The 21,538-nt window shown below is 50.1% G+C and overlaps 1 protein-coding gene across 2 annotated transcripts in view; it reads right to left on the bottom strand.

Annotated features, from left to right (window-relative positions):
• GSK3A (glycogen synthase kinase 3 alpha) overlaps positions 1-21,538 on the bottom strand; it is a 113,283-nt gene that overhangs the window by 65,166 nt on the left and 26,579 nt on the right. The window lies entirely within an intron of this gene.

Genomic DNA, 21,538 nt, shown 5'->3' with positions numbered 1-21,538 from the left:
CACATTCTAGTTACTAAATTGAAAACAAGAAAATAATGGGGGTGAGGGTTCTTCCTTGTTTCTCCAAATTGTCTCAATCCATTTTTTCTGCTTTCTTATTGCCTGCTTTTCCAGGCTCTCCTTTCCAGTTTACTTGTCCTTTCCCTCTTTTTGATATTAATCTTTCTTTTTTTTTTTTTTTTAAACTATTTTTTTCTTCATCTCTCTTTTCTACCTCTGAATCCCTCCCTTACATCACTATCAATTCACTTTATCTACTCACCACTCCTTCTCACTCATGTTCATCATTTCACTATTCCTCATCATCTAGCTCTCCCTGTCCAAACAGTTGCCCCACTCAGCTTTCCTCCTCCTCTTTATTAAACTGCTACTCCATCAGCTCCTCGGTATTTGGCTTTCTTCTTCCCCTCTCTGATCTCCACCACACACCTTCACACCGACTCATTCATCCCCACGACCTTCATTCTCTCACCCAATTTTTTTTTTCTTTTTACGAAATGTAAAACAATATTGGAAGTTTTAGCAATCACTGCCCCAGTAATAAGTAATTTAAAGTGAAATAAAGGAAAACAAATATGCAGAATTTGTAATATTTTGTGTACCATTCACTCAAGAATGCTTAACAAGGCATCATAAGGCCTGACCCCTGACGCTTGCATTCAATCCCCTTACTTTATTTTGCCCCCTCTCCCCATTTGATCCCTCAGTCTCCTCTCTCCTTCAATAAAAGTATTCATTTTAAACAGAGGAAAATTTCTCTTCAGATTCTATATTGCAGAATCTTTCCAATATAAACAATTAAGTTTCTAGACACAGAGCAGATGGTCCTACAAACAATGAGAGGAGGTGCTACTTTATATCTAATTCTCACTTGAATGCAGGATCTGGTGTACGTTAACTGTGGTACACTCATTTAGCAAGTGATCAGAATGCAGTGAAATCTGAGAAAATGCCAGAGATAAAATAAAACTATTGCAGTAGCATATAACTTTATAAAGAGAAGTTATAATAAAATGAAGAAACCAGGGGCTGATGCAGAAAGTTTAAAGTTTAGTTGCTGGAGCACGTGAACCACCCTGGATATGGAAGACCAACTTCTCCTCGACGGACTTCGCCCGAATTAATCAACCCTCCAGGTAAGGGTGGACCAGAATTCTCTCCACCAGAGAAAGGCTGCCACAACAACCATCACCTTGGAGTATGTTCTCAGCGCAGTAGACAACCCAAAAGGGAGCACCCGTAAGTGGTTAATATCCCCCAAGCACAGTAAAAGAAAGTTACCTCTGATGTTCCGCGCAAATCGGAATGTGAAGATAGGCCTCCGACAGATTCAGCAAGGTCAAGAACTCCCCGCTCTGTACTACCACATTGACAGATTGGAGGGTCTTCAAGCAGAACGACGAGACTTGCAATGCACTGTTCATGTGCTTGAGGTCCAGAAAGGGTCGAAAAGAGCCCTGTTTCATGGGAACCACAAAGTAAATAGAATACCTTCCAGAACCATACTCTGACTGAGGAACCACAACCACGCTTGCAAAGCGAGAAGCCAGTCCAGGGTTTGAAGCACTGCGTCTGCCTTGACAGGGGACTTGCAGGGAGACATGAGGAAGGCATCCTAGAGAACAACGAAACTCCAGGAAATAACCATGTTTTATGACTTTGGGGACCCACTCCCAGTAAAACAATTGGGATCTGCTGCCGATGGGAACAACTGGAAACTGGGTCACCAAATCTTCATTGGGACCCTCGGAAAGTGGCCACTCTCCCCTGAGCACCATTGTGTCGTTCCCCCCCCCCCCCCCCCAGCCTTCCACCATGAAAGGACTGCCCTCTGTTCCAGTATCAAGTCCGAGGTGAAGCAGCTACTCTGCCTGGGCAATACCACTGAAGCTCACAAAGATGCCCTGAACAGCAGGATGGCCAGATGTACAGGACTTATCCTTTGGAGCCTTGTGACCTTGGAATCTCCCAAGCTTTTCACCAATTTTTCCAGCTCCTCCCCAAAAAGCAGCATGCCTTTAAAGGGAACCTGATGCAACCTAACTTTAGAAGGAACATCCGTTGACCAGGACCTCAGCCACAAGAATCTCTGCTCAGCCACCAGTAAAGGCCAAACTCTTCGCTGAAGTACATACCAATATCTGCCAAACAAGCCACCATCTACAAACTGATCACATCACCGGCAGACTGTGAGTCTTAAGCAGACGAATCCAGCCAATGCTTGGCACGTGCCACATAACCACCACAAATGGCTGCTTGCAATGCCAAAGCAAAAACCTCAAAGGACCTCTTCAATAGGGCTTCCAGCCTGTGATCTAGCGGCAATCCTTCAGGGCCACCTCACCTTCCACCAGGATCGCAGTCTTCTTGATAACCACAGTAAACAACGCACCCATCTTAGGTAACCTGAACACGTCAAGCTTGAAGCTGGTAATGCCAAAGCATTGGCCCTACCAATCCTCAAAGGCGCAATGGAGACTGCCACTCTGCCTCTACCAGCTATTTCAGATCCTCAAGGTAGGGAAAAGTCTGAGGTAGTGTGCGCAATCCCCGCAAAAGAGGGTCAACCCTTCCTCACCACCAGCAGCAGATCAGAAATATTAAGGGCTTGCAGGACTTCAGACAAAAACTCAGGTGATTCTGCCCACCTAAAAATGCAGACTACAGATGGATTCTCCTCCAGAGGAATGTCTTGAGGATCTTCCAAAGGATCACAAGGGTCCTCCCTGTGCAAACAGACATCTCCCGTGGAGTCTGACCCCAGAGACATGACATCTGCTAGCTCCTCCCTAAGCGTAACGCAAGGCCTCTTGGCATTAGGGATCACCCCAAAACTCCTCATAGCCTCCTCTTTGGGAAGAGTCACCTGAGAACCCCTGAGTAATCTACAGGCAGGCCCTTCTTCAAGTAGAAGGCCTTGTGGAGTAAGAGGACAAATTCCATGGAAAATGGGGCAGATCCCTGCCAGGTATTGTGCTGAGACAGTAAAGGTGCGGGGGAGTTCTGAGGAGGAGAGGATTTCCAGCTCTGGTCCCAAAACAGCGGACATTCCCACCAAAACAGACCCTGCAGAGGAATGCAGATTCAAAAGGCACCTCACTGGAGGAAACATTTTTGGCTAGCTTCAGAACCTTGCCAACACCCAACAGCCTCCTGAGACCACGAAATAGGAGCTACGGATTTCTCTTGCGTGGCACTGTCACAAACGCTGCACAGGGCAGCCACTGCTGAAATCACATGGCGCGCTGCATAGGCTACACATCGGCGTGCTTTTTCAGATGGAGCCAGCATTGGGACCCCCAGCCCCAGCAGTGCCCAGAAGAGGCCTCTCACCACCAAATACAAATGACCCACCCTGCCTGAAGACACTGGAGCTGAGGCAAAGCCAGAGACCCAGGAAAGGCTGCAGTAGCTGAAATGGCTGTGTTTGTTTTTTTGTTTTGTTTTCTTAAAACAGTGCTCCTGTCTCCTAAAGAAAGGCACCCAAGGTACCCCCTCCCAGGCACAGCAGGGGAGGAGGCTGAAGCACAGAACGCTCCAGATGGTGGGGGGTGGGGGGGGGAGACTCGAGGCACTGGAGCATGCTCCCACGGGATACAAAGACCTACCAGGCCCTTAGCAGAAGGTAGAGAGAATCTCGTCGGTTCCTCTCTTAGGTTGTCTTTTTTTTTTGTCTGTTGTCCCAATCTTTTTTTTTTTTTTTTTTTTTAATATATTAAGCGGTCAAAACAATGCACCACCAACCAAAGTGAGCAGGGCTGCACAGACACCATCTATCTCTCTGCTGGGAGACTGAGAAATGATGAGGGGGGGGTCAGGGATTGCCACAGCGCCTTATACAATATAATTAGTTCTCAGTCTCCCTCTGCTGGTAGGAGTGCATTTATCCACTCGTCGGCAATGGTCTGGAGTAGACGATTAGGAATAATTATTAATATAAAGTATGGAAAAGAAACTACATACATTTGAGAGGAAAGAAATACTCAAGTATAGAAAAGGGTAGAATTATAAAATTATTAAATGACAAATAAAACAAAGACAAAACATTCAGCAGTGAATCATGTCCTGTCCCTCAGAGGTGCAAAGGCAGGAGTGTTTAAAAGGGGAAAAAGGATATAGATACAACCTATTTTTTTAATGCATCACGAAATTAAGTGAGTCTTTAATTCTTGTTTAAAGTTCAAATGAGAACGTTCTAATCTCAGGGATATGTGTGGTTACCAAAGGTTATACGTACATGTTACTGGCCTAGCATTGCGGAGAGAGATTGAACACAGGTATTAACTAGCACAAAAGGCATGGCCACACCCTGCATTTAGAACGGTACGGTAATGAAGGCCACTAAGTATTCTGCTCAAAGCAGAGATGGAAACAGTAGTCTCTGCTACACACATTTTTTTGCCATGTCTGAGACAGTGTAACCTGTTTTGTCGTATTCTGTAACAGAAAGAACTGCCTGCAAGTTTAAGAGACTGGTGAAAGCTAACAAATTATATGAGCATATCCAAACAAAAAAAAAAAGTATCAGCACACACTGTTACCTATTCTGCGCATAAATAGAAGCCTCACAAAAATTTTACGTTCAAGAAATTTTTGCAAGGCTGATTTTAATATGCAGAATGCACTGATGTGTACCGATATGCCACGCTTACCACAAAAGCTTTCATGAACATATCTAGTAGGCTCCCTCAATTATAACGCAAGTTCTGCGCTCATAAAATTTGCATATACTTAGCTTTCTGAATAGTGTGGTACTACAATTTCAATAGAAAAGACAGCCGTGCACAGCTTTACTGGGTGGCTTTCTACATTGGCCCCTGAGTTAGCATGAAACTAAAAAGGGAAGTCGGAAAGATTAACTGTCTGCAGGAAAGCAGAGAGCCTGTTTAAAAATACTGTCTTGGAAGCACAGATAAAATGAATTCCACAAATTAAAAAAAACATTTAAAAGAACAAGCCTCTGCCAGCATAGCTAAATGGTGCTGCAAAGAGAGGCTATTAAAGTGAAAAGGGCATCCTAAACAAAACAGAAAACAGAACCTAATTAAGAAAATAGAAAGGCACATAAGCACTAGCAAATTAGATGTAAAACATTAAGAAAGCAGACCAAGAAAAGATATGCGGAGAGATTTGCAATAGAGGCCAACGCTAATAACACTCTTCCACGTGCATTAAAAACAGAAGACTTGCAAAGGAGTCTGCTGAGCCATTAGATGGCCAGGAGAATAAATGAGGCACTCGGTGAAAATACAACTTCAGTCTTTACCATGAAGAATTCTGGGGATATACATATACCAGGACCATTCCTTGGAGGTGATGTTTCAGATGAAGCTGGAAGAAGTTACTAGTGCAAACTGACATACTAGAAATCTATTTTATATCCATTTTCAACCAGATTGCTCGCTATCAACACCTTTAGTAGTTGTTGGAATGTTTTCTCCCATACCTTTGTCTCATAGTGTTTCCCAAATCTTGAGCCCATATGTTTAGCATTTTATAGGAGGAAGGCCCTGTGTGAGTAATGCAAGACAGAGCCTTATTATCCCCCATCTGAAGCTAACTCCAAGGGTGTTTCTTCCATTTTCAATTCAGAGATAGCTTTACTATGAATAAAGTCTCTTACTTACCTAAATCAGGTTTTTGCCCCCTCCACACCACAGAAACAGTACTACTCACTCTCCTAGCCAAATTCAAGCAGGAAATAGCAATAGGCAAAAACATCCTCCTCCTCCAATTCGACATGTCTAGTGCATTTGACATGGTAAAACCATAATATATTAATAAGATTACTAGATAAGTTCGGGATTGGTGAAAACATATTTAGCTGGATCAAGAGTTTCCTAACCACAAGAACATACCAAGTAAAATCAAACTCAAACATATCACCATGAAGAGCAGACTGCGGAGTACCACAAGGATCACCGCTATCACCGATCCTCTTCAACCTAATGATGACCCCACTAGCCAAGTCCTACACTGGCTCCCAATCAAAGAACGCATTGCTTTCAAAATCTGCACTCTGGTTCACAAAATTATCTACGGTGAAGCTCCGGGATACATGACAGACTTGATTGACCTACCAACTAAAAACACATCTGAATCAACATGAACGTACCTAAATCTGCACTACCCAAGCTGCAAAGGACTCAAATACAAATCAACTTACGCATCCAATTTCTCCTACATACGCACACAACTGTGGAACGCATTCCCAAAAGCCTTGAAAACTACGAACGACCACCTAAACTTCCAGAAAACACTAAAAACTAACCTGTTTAAAAAGGCATACCCTACTGATCCAACATAAATGCCTGATCTTTGCAAAACAACAAAACTAAAGAACGTAATGGACATAACACAACTCTTCCGCTATACGATTCTTTAGTGTGGCTGTGCCACATGAACTTTATCTTACCACAACATCACTTCGTATTTGTTTACACCGGAGTCTGTAACGCCTCTCCGGTATTATGTAAGCCACATTGAGCCTACAAATAGGTGGGAAAATGTGGGATATAAATGTAACAAATAAATAAATAAATAAATAAATATCTCGTTCCATGCTATTCCATATTCTTTTACCATTCCCTCAAAGTTTAGTATTTTGCCTTCTTCTACTAACTGTTCTAGAGTACACAGTCCCAAGCCTGCCCATTTTTAAAAAAAATAAATATCATCTCATCCAGCTGGGAAGCCATATGTATAGAGATCAATTGGAAATAATTCCTACCACTAGAGAATTTCTCTTGCTGTTTTTGCATAGTTCAATCACAGGCATATACGAAGATTAGTGAGCAAACTGACTAAATAATAACAAAGCAGCTTCTAGCTACCATCCGTAGGGAGACTGTCCAGTGTTGGGCATCTCAGACAACTCCACACGTACCTAGCTTTAAGTCAATACTTAGGCATGCCTACTACTTGAGTAGATTTCCAGCCATTAAACATGGTTATCTGCCATCTTTTGAAAAACACTAGAAATTGTTTGCGACTTGGTATGAAAGTGACTCTGGGGCTTAGCCTTCATTGGGCTGTTTTACTTCTTGTTTTGCATTTTGTCTTTTTCTTTTCTGGGAGCTCAATTATTTTGTCTTCCATACTGTGTTTTTTTTGTATAGCTTGCCAGGTTTTGATATGTACATTTTTTTTTATTATTACAAATATCCAAAAAAATATTACCACCCACATTCCTTATAAAAATGTCCCAAACCTCGATGGTATATCTGAATTGGATATGTCAGTGGTTCCCAAACCTGGTTCTGTAGGCATCCCAGCCAGTCAGGTTTTCAGGATATCCACAATGAATATTCATCGATGCCCAACAAGGTCTACACACATTAATTAGTTGTACAAGATAATATAAAAATTACATACGACAACTGTTTGAAAATACAAAAATTCCTTTATTATTTCAATATGCTAAAACACTAAAATCTAAATTAAATTAAACCAAAGCTAACCCAAAATACTCCATACATTCATTCCACCATACATTCAAACACCCCATGTTACAGCATCCAATACTTTGACATATATCTGATGGTGAATATACAATCTCAATCCGTCGTTTTACACACTTAAAATCTACACACAGAATCTATAGTGCAAAATCAACAGTCCCATAAAGCGAATGCTACATACCTGTAGAAGGTATTCTCTGAGGACAGCAGGCTGATTGTTCTCACTGATGGGTGACGTCCACGGCAGCCCCTCGAATCGGAACACTTTCTAGCAAAGTCCTTTGCTAGTCCTCGCGCACCGATGCGCACCGCGCATGCGCGGCCGTCTTCCCGCCCGAACCGGCTCGTGCCGGCCAGTCTCATATGTAGCAAGACAAAGAGAAGGGAAGACACAACTCCAAAAGGGGAGGCGGGCGGGTTTGTGAGAACAATCAGTCTGCTGTCCTCGGAGAATACCTTCTACAGGTATGTAGCATTCGCTTTCTCCGAGGACAAGCAGGCTGCTTGTTCTCACTGATGGGGTATCCCTAGCCCCCAGGCTCACTCAAAACAACAACCATGGTCAATTGGGCCTCGCAACGGCGAGGACATAACTGAGATTGACCTAAAAAATTTACCAACTAACTGAGAGTGCAGCCTGGAACAGAACAAACATGGGCCTAGGGGGGTGGAGTTGGATTCTAAACCCCGAACAGATTCTGAAGCACTGACTGCCCGAACCGACTGTCGCGTCGGGTATCCTGCTGCAGGCAGTAATGAGATGTGAATGTGTGGACAGATGACCACGTCGCAGCTTTGCAAATCTCTTCAATAGTGGCTGACTTCAAGTGGGCTACCGACGCTGCCATGGCTCTAACATTATGAGCCGTGACATGACCCTCAAGAGCCAGCCCAGCCTGGGCGTAAGTGAAGGAAATGCAATCTGATAGCCAATTTTATATGGTGCGTTTCCCCACAGCCACTCCCCTCCTGTTGGGATCAAAAGAAACAAACAATTGGGCGGACTGTCTGTTGGGCTGTGTCCGCTCCAGATAGAAGGCCAATGCTCTCTTGCAGTCCAATGTGTGCAGCTGACGTTCAGCAGGGCAGGAATGAGGACGGGGAAAGAATGTTGGCAAGACAATTAACTGGTTCAGATGGAACTCCGACACAACCTTTGGCAAGAACTTAGGGTGAGTGCGGAGGACTACTCTGTTGTGATGAAATTTGGTGTAAGGGGCCTGGGCTACCAGGGCCTGAAGCTCACTGACTCTACGAGCTGAAGTAACTGCCACGAAGAAAATGACCTTCCAGGTCAAGTACTTCAGATGGCAGGAGTTCAGTGGCTCAAAAGGAGGTTTCATCAGCTGGGTGAGAACGACATTGAGATCCCATGACACTGTAGGAGGTTTGACAGGGGGCTTTGACAAAAGCAAACCTCTCATGAAGCGAACAACTAAAGGCTGTCCTGAGATCGGCTTACCTTCCACACGGTAATGGTATGCACTGATTGCACTAAGGTGAACCCTTACGGAGTTGGTCTTGAGACCAGACTCAGACAAGTGCAGAAGGTATTCAAGCAGGGTCTGTGTAGGACAAGAGCGAGGATCTAAGGCCTTGCTGTCACACCAGACGGCAAGCCTCCTCCATAGAAAGAAGTAACTCCTCTTAGTGGAATCTTTCCTGGAAGCAAGCAAGATGCGGGAGACACCCTCTGACAGACCCAAAGAGGCAAAGTCTACGCTCTCAACATCCAGGCCGTGAGAGACAGGGACCGGAGGTTGGGATGCAGAAGCGCCCCTTCGTCCTGTGTGATGAGGGTCGGAAAACACTCCACGGTTCTTCGGAGGACAACTCCAGAAGAAGAGGGAACCAGATCTGACGCGGCCAAAAAGGAGCAATCAGAATCATGGTGCCTCGGTCTTGCTTGTGTTTCAACAAAGTCTTCCCCACCAGAGGTATGGGAGGATAAGCATACAGCAGACCCTCCCCCCAGTCCAGGAGGAAGGCATCCGATGCCAGTCTGCCGTGGGCCTGAAGCCTGGAACAGAACTGAGGGACTTTGTGGTTGGCTCGAGATGCGAAGAGATCTACCAAGGGGGTGCCCCACACCTGGAAGATCTGTCGCACTACACGGGAATTGAGCGACCACTCGTGAGGTTGCATAATCCTGCTCAACCTGTCGGCCAGACTGTTGTTTACGCCTGCCAGATATGTGGCTTGGAGCACCATGCCGTGACCGCGAGCCCAGAGCCACATGCTGACGGCTTCCTGACACAGGGGGCGAGATCCGGTGCCCCCCTGCTTGTTGATGTAATACATGGCAACCTGGTTGTCCGTCTGAATTTGAATAATTTGGTGGGACAGCCGATCTCTGAAAGCCTTCAGAGCGTTCCAGACCGCTCGTAACTCCAGGAGATTGATCTGTAGATCGCGTTCCTGGAGGGACCAGCTTCCTTGGGTGTGAAGCCCATCGACATGAGCTCCCCACCCCAGGAGAGACGCATCCGTTGTCAGCACTTTTTGAGGCTGAGGAATTTGGAAAGGACGTCCCAGAGTCAAATTGGACCAAATCGTCCACCAATACAGGGATTTGAGAAAACTCGTGGACAGATGGATCACGTCTTCTAGATCCCCAGCAGCCTGAAACCACTGGGAAGCTAGGGTCCATTGGGCAGATCTCATGTGAAGGCGGGCCATGGGAGTCACATGAACTGTGGAGGCCATGTGGCCCAGCAATCTCAACATCTGCTGAGCTGTGATCTGCTGGGACGCCCGCACCCGCGAGACGAGGGACAACAAGTTGCTGGCCCTCGTCTCAGGGAGATAGGCGCGAGCCGTCCGAGAATCCAGCAGAGCTCCTATGAATTCGAGTTTCTGCACTGGGAGAAGATGGGACTTTGGATAATTTATCACAAACCCCAGTAGCTCCAGGAGGCGAATAGTCATCTGCATGGACTGCAGGGCTCCTGCCTCGGATGTGTTCTTCACCAGCCAATCGTCGAGATATGGGAACACGTGTACCCCCAGTCTGCGAAGTGCCGCTGCTACTACAGCCAAGCACTTCGTGAACACTCTGGGCGCAGAGGCGAGCCCAAAGGGTAGCACACAGTACTGGAAGTGACGTGTGCCCAGCTGAAATCGCAGATACTGTCTGTGAACTGGCAGTATCGGGATGTGTGTGTAGGCGTCCTTCAAGTCCAGAGAGCATAGCCAATCGTTTTCCTGAATCATGGGGAGAAGAGTGCACAGGGAAAGCATCCTGAACTTTTCTTTGACCAGATGTTTGTTCAGGGCCCTTAGGTCTAGGATGGGACGCATCCCCCCTGTTTTCTTTTCCACAAGGAAGTACCTGGAACAGAATCCCAGCCCTTCTTGCCCGGATGGCACGGGCTCGACCGCATTGGCGCTGAGAAGGGCGGAGAGTTCCTCTGCAAGTACCTGCTTGTGTTGGAAGCTGTAAGACTGAGCTCCCGGTGGACAATTTGGAGGTTTTGAGGCCAAATTGAGGGTGTATCCTTGCCGGACTATTTGGAGAACCCACTGATCGGAGGTTATGAGAGGCCACCTTTGGTGAAAAGCTTTCAACCTCCCTCCGACTGGCAGGTCGCTCGGCACTGACACTTGGATGTCGGCTATGCTCTGCTGGAGCCAGTCAAAAGCTCGTCCCTTGCTTTTGCTGAGGAGCCGAGGGGCCTTGCTGAGTCGCACGCTGCTGACGAGAGCGAGCGCGCTGGGGCTTAGCCTGGGCCGCAGGCTGTCGAGAAGGAGGATTGTACCTACGCTTGCCAGAAGAGTAGGGAACAGTCTTCCTTCTCCCAAAAAATCTTCTACCTGTAGAGGTAGAGGCTGAAGGCTGCCGGCGGGAGAACTTGTCGAAAGCGGTGTCCCGCTGGTGGAGCTGCTCTACCACCTGCTCGACTTTCTCTCCAAAAATATTATCCGCACGGCAAGGCGAGTCCGCAATCTGCTGCTGGATTCTATTCTCCAGGTCGGAGGCACGCAGCCATGAGAGTCTGCGCATCACCACACCTTGAGCAGCGGCCCTGGACGCAACATCAAAGGTGTCATACACCCCTCTGGCCAGGAATTTTCTGCACGCCTTCAGCTGCCTGACCACCTCCTGAAATGGCTTGGCTTGCTCAGGGGGGAGCTTGTCCACCAAGCCCGCCAACTGCCGCACATTGTTCCGCATGTGTATGCTCGTGTAGAGCTGGTAGGACTGAATTTTGGCCACGAGCATAGAGGAATGGTAGGCCTTCCTCCCAAAGGAGTCCAAGGTTCTAGAGTCCTTGCCCGGGGGCGCCGAAGCATGCTCCCTAGAACTCCTGGCCTTCTTTAGGGCCAAATCCACAACTCTAGAGTCATGAGGCAACTGAGTGCGCATCAGCTCTGGGTCCCCATGGATCCGGTACTGGGACTCGATCTTCTTGGGAATGTGGGGATTACTTAGAGGCTTGGTCCAGTTCGCCAGCAATGTCTTTTTTAGGACATGATGCATGGGTACTGTGGATGCTTCCTTAGGTGGAGAAGGATAGTCCAGGAGCTCAAACATTTCAGCCCTGGGCTCGTCCTCCACAACCACCGGCAAGGGGATGGCCGTAGACATCTCCCAGACAAAGGAAGCGAAAGACAGACTCTCGGGAGGAGAAATCTGCCTTTCAGGAGAGGGAGTGGGATCAGAAGAAAGACCCTCAGACTCCTCGTCAGAGAAATATCTGATGTCCTCTTCCTCTTCCCACGAGGCCTCACCATCGGTGTCAGACACAAGTTCACGGACCTGTGTCTGCAGCCGTGCCCGGCTCGACTCCGTGGACCCACGGCCACGGTGGGAGCGTCGAGAGGTAGACTCCCTCGCCCGCACCGGCGAAGCTCCCTCCGCCGACGTAGTCGGGGAGCCTTCCTGGGAGGCTACCGCAGTCGGTACCGCAAGCGGCACCGATGTCGGAGACCTCACCCCGGGCAATGGGCCAGCCGGCGCCTCGCTCGTCGGTACCGGTGGCGCAAGCACCCCTGGTACCGGAGGGGTAGGGCGCAACAGCTCTCCCAGGATCTCTGGGAGAACGGCCCGGAGACTCTCGTGCAGAGCGGCTGTGGAAAAAGACATGGAAGCAGATGCAGGCATCGAGGTCAGAGTCTGTTCCGGGCGTGGAGGCTGTTCCGGGCTGTCCAAAGGGGAGCGCACCGACACCTCTTGAACAGAGGGCGAGTGGTCCTCTCGGTGCCGATGCCTACTGGGTGCCGACTCCCTCGGCGACCCAGAGCTCTCGGTGCCGACACGGGAAGGGGACCGGTGACGATGCTTCTTCGACTTTTTGGGACGAAGCATGTCACCGGAGCTTCCCGGCACCAACGAGGAGGACGTAGAATCCAGCCGTCGCTTCCTCGGGGCCGAGGCCGAAGGAGGTCGGTCTCGGGGGGGCTGTACCGCAGGAGCCCTCAGGGTAGGGGAGACCCACCCGAAGGCTCACCGCCACCAGTAGGGGAATGGACAGCCCTCACCTGCACTCCAGACGAAGCACCACCGTCCGACGACATCAGCAGACGAGGAGGTCTCGGTACCACCGACGATGCCCTCCGATGTCGCCCCGATGCAGAGGGCCGATGCCTCGATGCAATCGGGGGCGAGGATGAAGGTCCGGGCGCCGACGACGTCGAAGCAGTCGATACTCCCGGTGCCGATGAAGAGCCCGAGAACAAAACGTTCCACTGGGCCAATCTCGCTACCTGAGTCCGCTTTTGCAAAAGAGAACACAGACTACAGGCGGTGCCCAGCCCCCAGACACTGAAGACACGACGCGTGCCTGTCAGTGAGCGAGATTACCCGGGCGCACTGGGTGCACTTCTTGAAGCCGCTGGAAGACTTCGATGTCATGGGCGGAAAAATCGCGCCGGCGAGATCAAAACTCGAAATGGCAAAAATGGCACCACAACAAAAGGAGGAAGAAAACTTCGAACCGAGGCCTAAAAAGGGCCTACCCCGACGACGAAAGAAAACTTACCGGGGCGAAACTAGAAATACAGGAAGGGGAACAGACCGAAAAGGTCTCCTTCTGACACTTTTTTTTTTTTTTTTTTTTTTTTTAAGCGAAGTCCAAAAACGACACGCGAGGTCAACTTTCAGGGCGCGAACAGCGAAACACGACCGTACCGAGCGCGGACAAAAGAAGACTGGCCGGCACGAGCCGGTTCGGGCGGGAAGTCGGCCGCGCATGCGCGATGCGCATCGGCATGCGAGGACTAGCAAAGGACTTTGCTAGAAAGTGTTCCGATTGGAGGGGCTGCCGTGGAAGTCACCCATCAGTGAGAACAAGCAGCCTGCTTGTCCTCGGAGAATATCCTATGATGCGATGAGAAAAAGGTTCTTCATCAGGTCAACCTTGTCACTATCATCATCAATAAACCGTTGTCAGTAATTTGCAAATTATTCCAGCTCAGTCTCTGTATTCTATATAATAGCTCCGATTATCCAGATCTTACAATTGCAAATTGAGATCCTCAACATAGCTCAATGCATGCCATTCCAGGTATAGTCATTTGATGCTGTAAGCGTCTATTGTATCATTACGCATCAGCAATACTTTACTTTAATGTAGTCACTCCACCAAACCAACAGGACCCGACATGATCATGTTTCGCTTTATGAAGCGTCGTCAGGGGTCTTGACGTCTAAACATACCATTCACTACACACCATTCATACACCAACTTATACTCCTTAATTTAAATAACCATCAAAACAAAACAAAATAAACTATACTTACTGGCTCAACCAGGTGGTGGGGCTCACGACTACCAGCGATGTGCCAGCGAGACCTCCCAAAGGGGACCTCACCCTTGCGCATGACTAGTAGCTGGCTATCAGGGCATTTAAATACTCTATACATTTAACCATTCAATCTCCTTATTTAGTCCAGCTGGAACCACCGTATTCCATAGGAATATGAACCGCTGCTCCTTCTTAAGTAGTACTAAAGGGATGTTGCCTCCTCTTTCTAATTTAACACAGTCAAGAACAACAAAACGAAACTCCTGGATACTGTGCTGTAATTCAAGCCAACGAGCCACTATAGGGGCTTCCATTCGAGCAGTCCGTATATTGCTCAAATGCTGAGCAATTCTCAATTTGATCTTCCGAGTCGTTAAGCCAATATACCACAGCCCGCAGGGACAGCGAATGCTACATACCTGTAGAAGGTATTCTCCGAGGACAGCAGGCTGATTGTTCTCACTGATGGGTGACGTCCACGGCAGCCCCTCCAATCGGAAACTTCACTAGCAAAGTCCTTTGCTAGCCCTCGCGCGCACCGCGCATGCGCGGCCGTCTTCCCGCCCGAAACCGGCTCGAGCCGGCCAGTCCAGTATGTAGCAAGACAATACACTTCAAGGGAAGACACAACTCCAAAGGGGAGGCGGGCGGGTTTTGTGAGAACAATCAGCCTGCTGTCCTCGGAGAATACCTTCTACAGGTATGTAGCATTCGCTTTCTCCGAGGACAAGCAGGCTGCTTGTTCTCACTGATGGGGTATCCCTAGCCCCCAGGCTCACTCAAAACAATAACACTGGTCAATTGGGCCTCGCAACGGCGAGGACATAACTGAGATTGACCTAAAAAATTTACCAACTAACTGAGAGTGTAGCCTGGAACAGAACAAACAGGGCCCTCGGGGGGTGGAGTTGGATCCTAAAGCCCAAACAGGTTCTGAAGAACTGACTGCCCGAACCGACTGTCGCGTCGGGTATCCTGCTGCAGGCAGTAATGAGATGTGAATGTGTGGACAGATGACCACGTCGCAGCTTTGCAAATTTCTTCAATGGAGGCTGACTTCAAGTGGGCTACCGACGCAGCCATGGCTCTAACATTATGAGCCGTGACATGACCCTCAAGAGCCAGCCCCGCCTGGGCGTAAGTGAAGGAAATGCAATCTGCTAGCCAATTGGATATGGTGCGTTTCCCTACAGCCACTCCCCTCCTATTGGGGTCAAAAGAAACAAACAATTGGGCGGACTGTCTGGTGGGCTGTGTCCGCTCCAGGTAGAAGGCCAATGCTCTCTTGCAGTCCAATGTGTGCAGCTGACGTTCAGCAGGGCAGGAATGAGGACGGGGAAAGAATGTTGGCAAGACAATTGACTGGTTCAGATGGAACTCCGACACGACCTTTGGCAGAAACTTAGGGTGAGTGCGGAGGACTACTCTGTTGTGATGAAATTTGGTGTAAGGGGCCTGGGCTACCAGGGCCTGAAGCTCACTGACTCTACGAGCCGAAGTAACTGCCACCAAGAAAATGACCTTCCAGGTCAAGTACTTCGGATGGCAGGAATTCAGTGGCTCAAAAGGAGGTTTCATCAGCTGGGTGAGAACGACATTGAGATCCCATGACACTGTAGGAGGCTTGACAGGGGGCTTTGACAAAAGCAAACCTCTCATGAAGCGAACAACTAAAGGCTGTCCTGAGATCGGCTTACCTTCCACTTGGTAATGGTATGCACTGATTGCACTAAGGTGAACCCTTACGGAGTTGGTCTTGAGACCAGACTCAGACAAGTGCAGAAGGTATTCAAGCAGGGTCTGTGTAGGACAAGAGCGAGGATCTAGGGCCTTGCTGTCACACCAGACGGCAAACCTCCTCCAATGAAAGAAGTAACTTCTCTTAGTGGAGTCTTTCCTGGAAGCAAGCAAGATGCGGGAGACACCCTCTGGCAGACCCAAAGAGGCAAAGTCTACGCCCTCAACATCCAGGCCGTGAGAGCCAGGGACTGGAGGTTGGGATGCAGAAGAGCCCCGTCGTCCTGCGTGATGAGGGTCGGAAAACACTCCAATCTCCACGGTTCTTCGGAGGATAATTCCAGAAGAAGAGGGAACCAGATCTGACGCGGCCAAAAGGGAGCAATCAGAATCATGGTGCCTCGGTCTTGCTTGAGTTTCAACAAAGTCTTCCCCACCAGAGGTATGGGAGGATAAGCATACAGCAGACCTTCCCCCCAATCCAGGAGGAAGGCATCCGACGCCAGTCTGCCGTGGGCCTGAAGCCTGGAACAGAACTGAGGGACCTTGTGGTTCACTTGAGATGCGAAGAGATCCACCAGGGGGGTGCCCCACGCCTGGAAGATCTGTCGCACCACACGGGAATTGAGCGACCACTCGTGAGGTTGCATAATCCTGCTCAACCTGTCGGCCAGACTGTTGTTTACGCCTGCCAGATATGTGGCTTGGAGCACCATGCCCTGACGGCGAGCCCAGAGCCACATGCTGACGGCTTCCTGACACAGGGGGCGAGATCCGGTGCCCCCCTGCTTGTTGACATAGTACATGGCAACCTGATTGTCTGTCTGAATTTGGATAATTTGGTGGGACAGCCGATCTCTGAAAGCCTTCAGAGCGTTCCAGATCGCTCGCAACTCCAGAAGATTGATCTGTAGATCGCGTTCTTGGAGGGACCAACTTCCTTGGGTGTGAAGCCCATCGACATGAGCTCCCCATCCCAGGAGAGACGCATCCGTGGTCAGCACTTTTTGTGGCTGAGGAATTTGGAAGGGACGTCCCAGAGTCAAATTGGAGCAAATCGTCCACCAAAACAGGGATTCGAGAAAACTCGTGGACAGGTGGATCACGTCCTCTAGACCCCCAGCGGCCTGATACCACTGGGAGGCTAGGGTCCATTGAGCAGATCTCATGTGAAGGCGGGCCATGGGAGTCACATGAACTGTGGAGGCCATGTGGCCCAGCAATCTCAACATCTGCCGAGCTGTGATCTGCTGGGACGCTCGCACCCGCGAGACGAGGGACAACAAGTTGTTGGCTCTCGTCTCTGGGAGATAGGCGCGAGCCGTCCGAGAATCCAGCAGGGCTCCGATGAATTCGAGTTTCTGCACTGGGAGAAGATGGGACTTTGGGTAATTTATCACAAACCCCAGTAGCTCCAGGAGGCGAATAGTCATCTGCATGGACTGCAGGGCTCCTGCCTCGGATGTGTTCTTCACCAGCCAATCGTCGAGATATGGGAACACGTGCACCCCCAGCCTGCGAAGCGCCGCTGCTACCACAGCTAGGCACTTTGTGAACACCCTGGGTGCAGAGGCGAGCCCAAAGGGTAGCACACAGTACTGGAAGTGGCGTGTGCCCAGCTGAAATCGCAGATACTGTCTGTGAGCTGGCAGTATCGGGATGTGTGTATAGGCATCCTTCAAGTCCAGAGAGCATAGCCAATCGTTTTGCTGAATCATGGGGAGAAGGGTGCCCAGGGAAAGCATCCTGAACTTTTCTTTTACGAGATACTTGTTCAGGGCCCTTAGGTCTAGGATGGGACGCATCCCCCCTGTTTTCTTTTCCACAAGGAAGTACCTGGAATAGAATCCCAGCCCCTCTTGCCCGGATGGCACGGGCTCGACCGCATTGGCGCTGAGAAGGGCGGAGAGTTCCTCTGCAAGTACCTGCTTGTGCTGGAAGCTGTAAGACTGAGCTCCCGGTGGACAATTTGGAGGTTTTGAGGCCAAATTGAGGGTGTATCCTTGCCGGACTATTTGGAGAACCCACTGATCGGAGGTTATGAGAGGCCACCTTTGGTGAAAAGCTTTCAACCTCCCCCCGACTGGCAGGTCGCCCGGCACTGACACTTGGATGTCGGCTATGCTCTGCTGGAGCCAGTCAAAAGCTCGCCCCTTGCTTTTGCTGGGGAGCCGCGGGGCCTTGCTGAGTCGCACGCTGCTGACGAGAGCGAGCGCGCTGGGGCTTAGCCTGGGCCGCAGGCTGTCGGGAAGGAGGATTGTACCTACGCTTGCCAGAAGTATAGGGAACAGTCTTCCTTCCCCCGAAAAATCGTCTACCTGTAGAGGTAGAAGCTGAAGGCTGCCGGCGGGCGAATTTGTCGAATGCGGTGTCCCGCTGGTGGAGAGACTCTACCACCTGTTCGACTTTTTCGCCAAAAATGTTATCCGCACGGCAAGGCGAGTCCACAATCCGCTGCTGGATTCTATTCTCCAGGTCGGCGGCACGCAGCCATGAGAGCCTGCGCATCACCACACCTTGAGCAGCGGCCCTGGACGCAACATCAAAAGTGTCATAAACTCCTCTGGCCAGGAATTTTCTGCACGCCTTCAGCTGCCTGACCACCTCCTGAAAAGGCTTGGCTTGCTCAGGGGGAGGAGCATCAACCAAGCCCGCCAACTGCCGCACATTGTTCCGCATGTGGATGCTCGTGTAGAGCTGGTAAGACTGGATCTTGGACACGAGCATAGAGGAATGGTAGGCCTTCCTCCCAAAGGAGTCTAAGGTTCTAGAGTCTTTGCCCGGGGGCGCCGAAGCATGCTCTCTAGAACTCTTAGCCTTCTTTAGGGCCAGATCCACAACTCCAGAGTCTTGAGGCAACTGGGTGCGCATCAGCTCTGGGTCCCCATGGATCCGGTACTGGGACTCGATCTTCTTGGGGATGTGGGGATTAGTTAGAGGTTTCGTCCAGTTCGCAAGCAATGTCTTTTTTAGGACATGATGCAAGGGAACAGTGGACGCTTCCTTAGGTGGAGAAGGATAGTCCAGGAGCTCAAACATTTCAGCCCTGGGCTCGTCCTCCACAACCACCGGGAAGGGGATGGCCGTAGACATCTCCCGGACAAAGGAAGCAAAAGACAGACTCTCGGGAGGAGAAAGCTGTCTTTCAGGAGAGGGAGTGGGATCAGAAGGAAGACCCTCAGACTCCTCGTCAGAGAAATATCTGGGATCTTCTTCTTCTTCCCACGAGGCCTCACCCTCGGTGTCAGACACAAGTTCACGGACCTGCGTCTGCAACCAGGCCCGGCTCGACTCCGTGGAGCCACGTCCACGATGGGGGCGTCGAGAGGTAGACTCCCTCGCCCGCATCGGCGAAGCTCCCTCCGCCGACGTAGTCGGGGAGCCCTCCTGGGAGGTGGCCGCAGTCGGCACCGCACGCGGTACCGACGTCGGGGACCTCACCCCGGGCGATGGGCCAGCCGGCGCCACGCTCGACGTTACCGGAGGCGCAAGCACCGTCGGTACCGGAGGGGTAGGGCGCAACAGCTCCCCCAGAATCTCTGGGAGAACGGCCCGGAGGCTCTCGTTCAGAGCGGCTGCAGAGAAAGGCATGGAGGTCGATGCAGGCGTCGACGTCAGTACCTGTTCCGGGCGTGGAGGCTGTTCCGGGCTGTCCAGAGCGGAGCGCATCGACACCTCCTGAACAGAGGGTGAGCGGTCCTCTCGGTGCCGATGCCTGCTGGGTGCCGACTCCCTCGGCGACCCAGAGCTCTCGGTGCCGACGCGGGGAGGGGACCGGTGTCGATGCTTCTTCGACTTCTTCCGAAGCATGTCACCGGAACTCCCCGGCACCGACGAGGAGGACGTCGAATCCACCCGTCGCTTCCTCGGGGCCGAGACCGAAGAGGGTCGATCTCGGGGGGGCTGTACCGCAGGAGCCCTCAGGGTAGGAGGAGACCCACCCGAGGGCTCACCGCCACCAGCAGGGGAATGGACAGCCCTCACCTGCACTCCACCCGATGCACCACCGTCCGACGACATCAGCAGACGAGGTCCTGGTACCACCGACGTCGATGCAGCTATCCGATGTCTCGGCGCCGATGCAGAGGCCCGATGCCTCGATGCACTCGATGCAAGGGCGGCCGAGGAAGATGGTCTGGACGCTGACGACGTCGATGCACTCGAAGATCCCGGTGCCGATGCCGACGAAGAGCCCGAGAACAACACGTTCCACTGGGCTAGTCTCGCTACCTGAGTCCGCCTTTGAAGCAGGGAACACAGACTGCAGTTCTGAGGGCGGTGCTCGGCCCCCAGACACTGAAGACACGACGAGTGTCGATCAGTGAGCGAGATAACCCGGGCGCACTGGGTGCACTTCTTGAAGCCGCTGGAAGGCTTCGATGTCATGGGCGGAAAAATCACGCCGGCGAAATCAAAAGCCGAAATGGCGAAAATTGAAGCACCAAAATTTAGAGGGAGAAAAATCTCGACCGAGGCCAAAAAGAGGCCTACCCCGACGACGAAAGAAAACTTACCGGGGCAAAAAGCTGGAAGTACGGGGAGGATTGACACGAAACCCGGTGGAGGGTTTCCGGAGCACTTCCCGACTTTAGAAAAGCTTTTCCGAAGAAAAAAACACGCTCAAAAAACAATTTGGACGCGCGAGGTCAACTTTCCGGGGCCCGACACGGCGAAACACGACCGTACCGAGTGCGGACAAAAGAAGACTGGCCGGCTCGAGCCGGTTTCGGGCGGGAAGACGGCCGCGCATGCGCGGTGCGCGCGGGCGCGCGAGGGCTAGCAAAGGACTTTGCTAGTGAAGTTTCCGATTGGAGGGGCTGCCGTGGACGTCACCCATCAGTGAGAACAAGCAGCCTGCTTGTCCTCGGAGAAATAATATTCCATAAATACAATTAGATGTATTACAATCTGTACTACTATATAAATCGATGCACTTTCGTAGAATTTGGAATCTGGACGTCTTTAACTTCCATAACATAACGGCAATAAGTACATTGATTACATTTGCGATGCCCACTTTCCAGGAGGGGGGACCCATTCCTGCCCTGCTTGTGAACCAATAATTCACCTATATTCATGCCCCTAGAAAAGGCAAAACGAGGAATATCATTAAATACCCATACACTATGATAATTGAACGCACGTTTGGCAGCTTTTTTCAATATTTTATGGGGGTAACCCCAAACACGAAATCTATCTACAATTTTTTCAGCCTCAGCGCAGAATTCTTCCCTAGAGCTACACACTCTACGTGTGTGTAGCAGTTGACTTGCCGGAATACTGTTTTTTAAGGCTCGAGGATGATGGCTACGGTAATGGAGAACTGTATTCCAGTCGTACTCTTGTGATATAATGTAGTGGTAAATTGATTACCATCCCACCGAATATTGATATCCAAAAAATTGACCTCATGAACTCCAATATGATGGACAAATTTGATATGGTCACTGACTTGATTCACATACTACAAGAAATTTTTTAACTCTAAATCATATTCATGAGATATTTGCATGCAGTGGAGGCAAATCTCTGTTCAAGTGAAATGAAGAATTGTTTTCATTGTATGCTTTACTTGAGAGAGTTGTTTAAATACT

Source organism: Microcaecilia unicolor, chromosome 8, assembly GCF_901765095.1.
Source record: "Microcaecilia unicolor chromosome 8, aMicUni1.1, whole genome shotgun sequence".
NCBI classification, from domain to species: domain Eukaryota; kingdom Metazoa; phylum Chordata; class Amphibia; order Gymnophiona; family Siphonopidae; genus Microcaecilia; species Microcaecilia unicolor.
The sequence above is the reverse complement of the archived record's forward strand: the minus strand, read 5'-3'. Positions and strand labels throughout refer to the sequence as shown.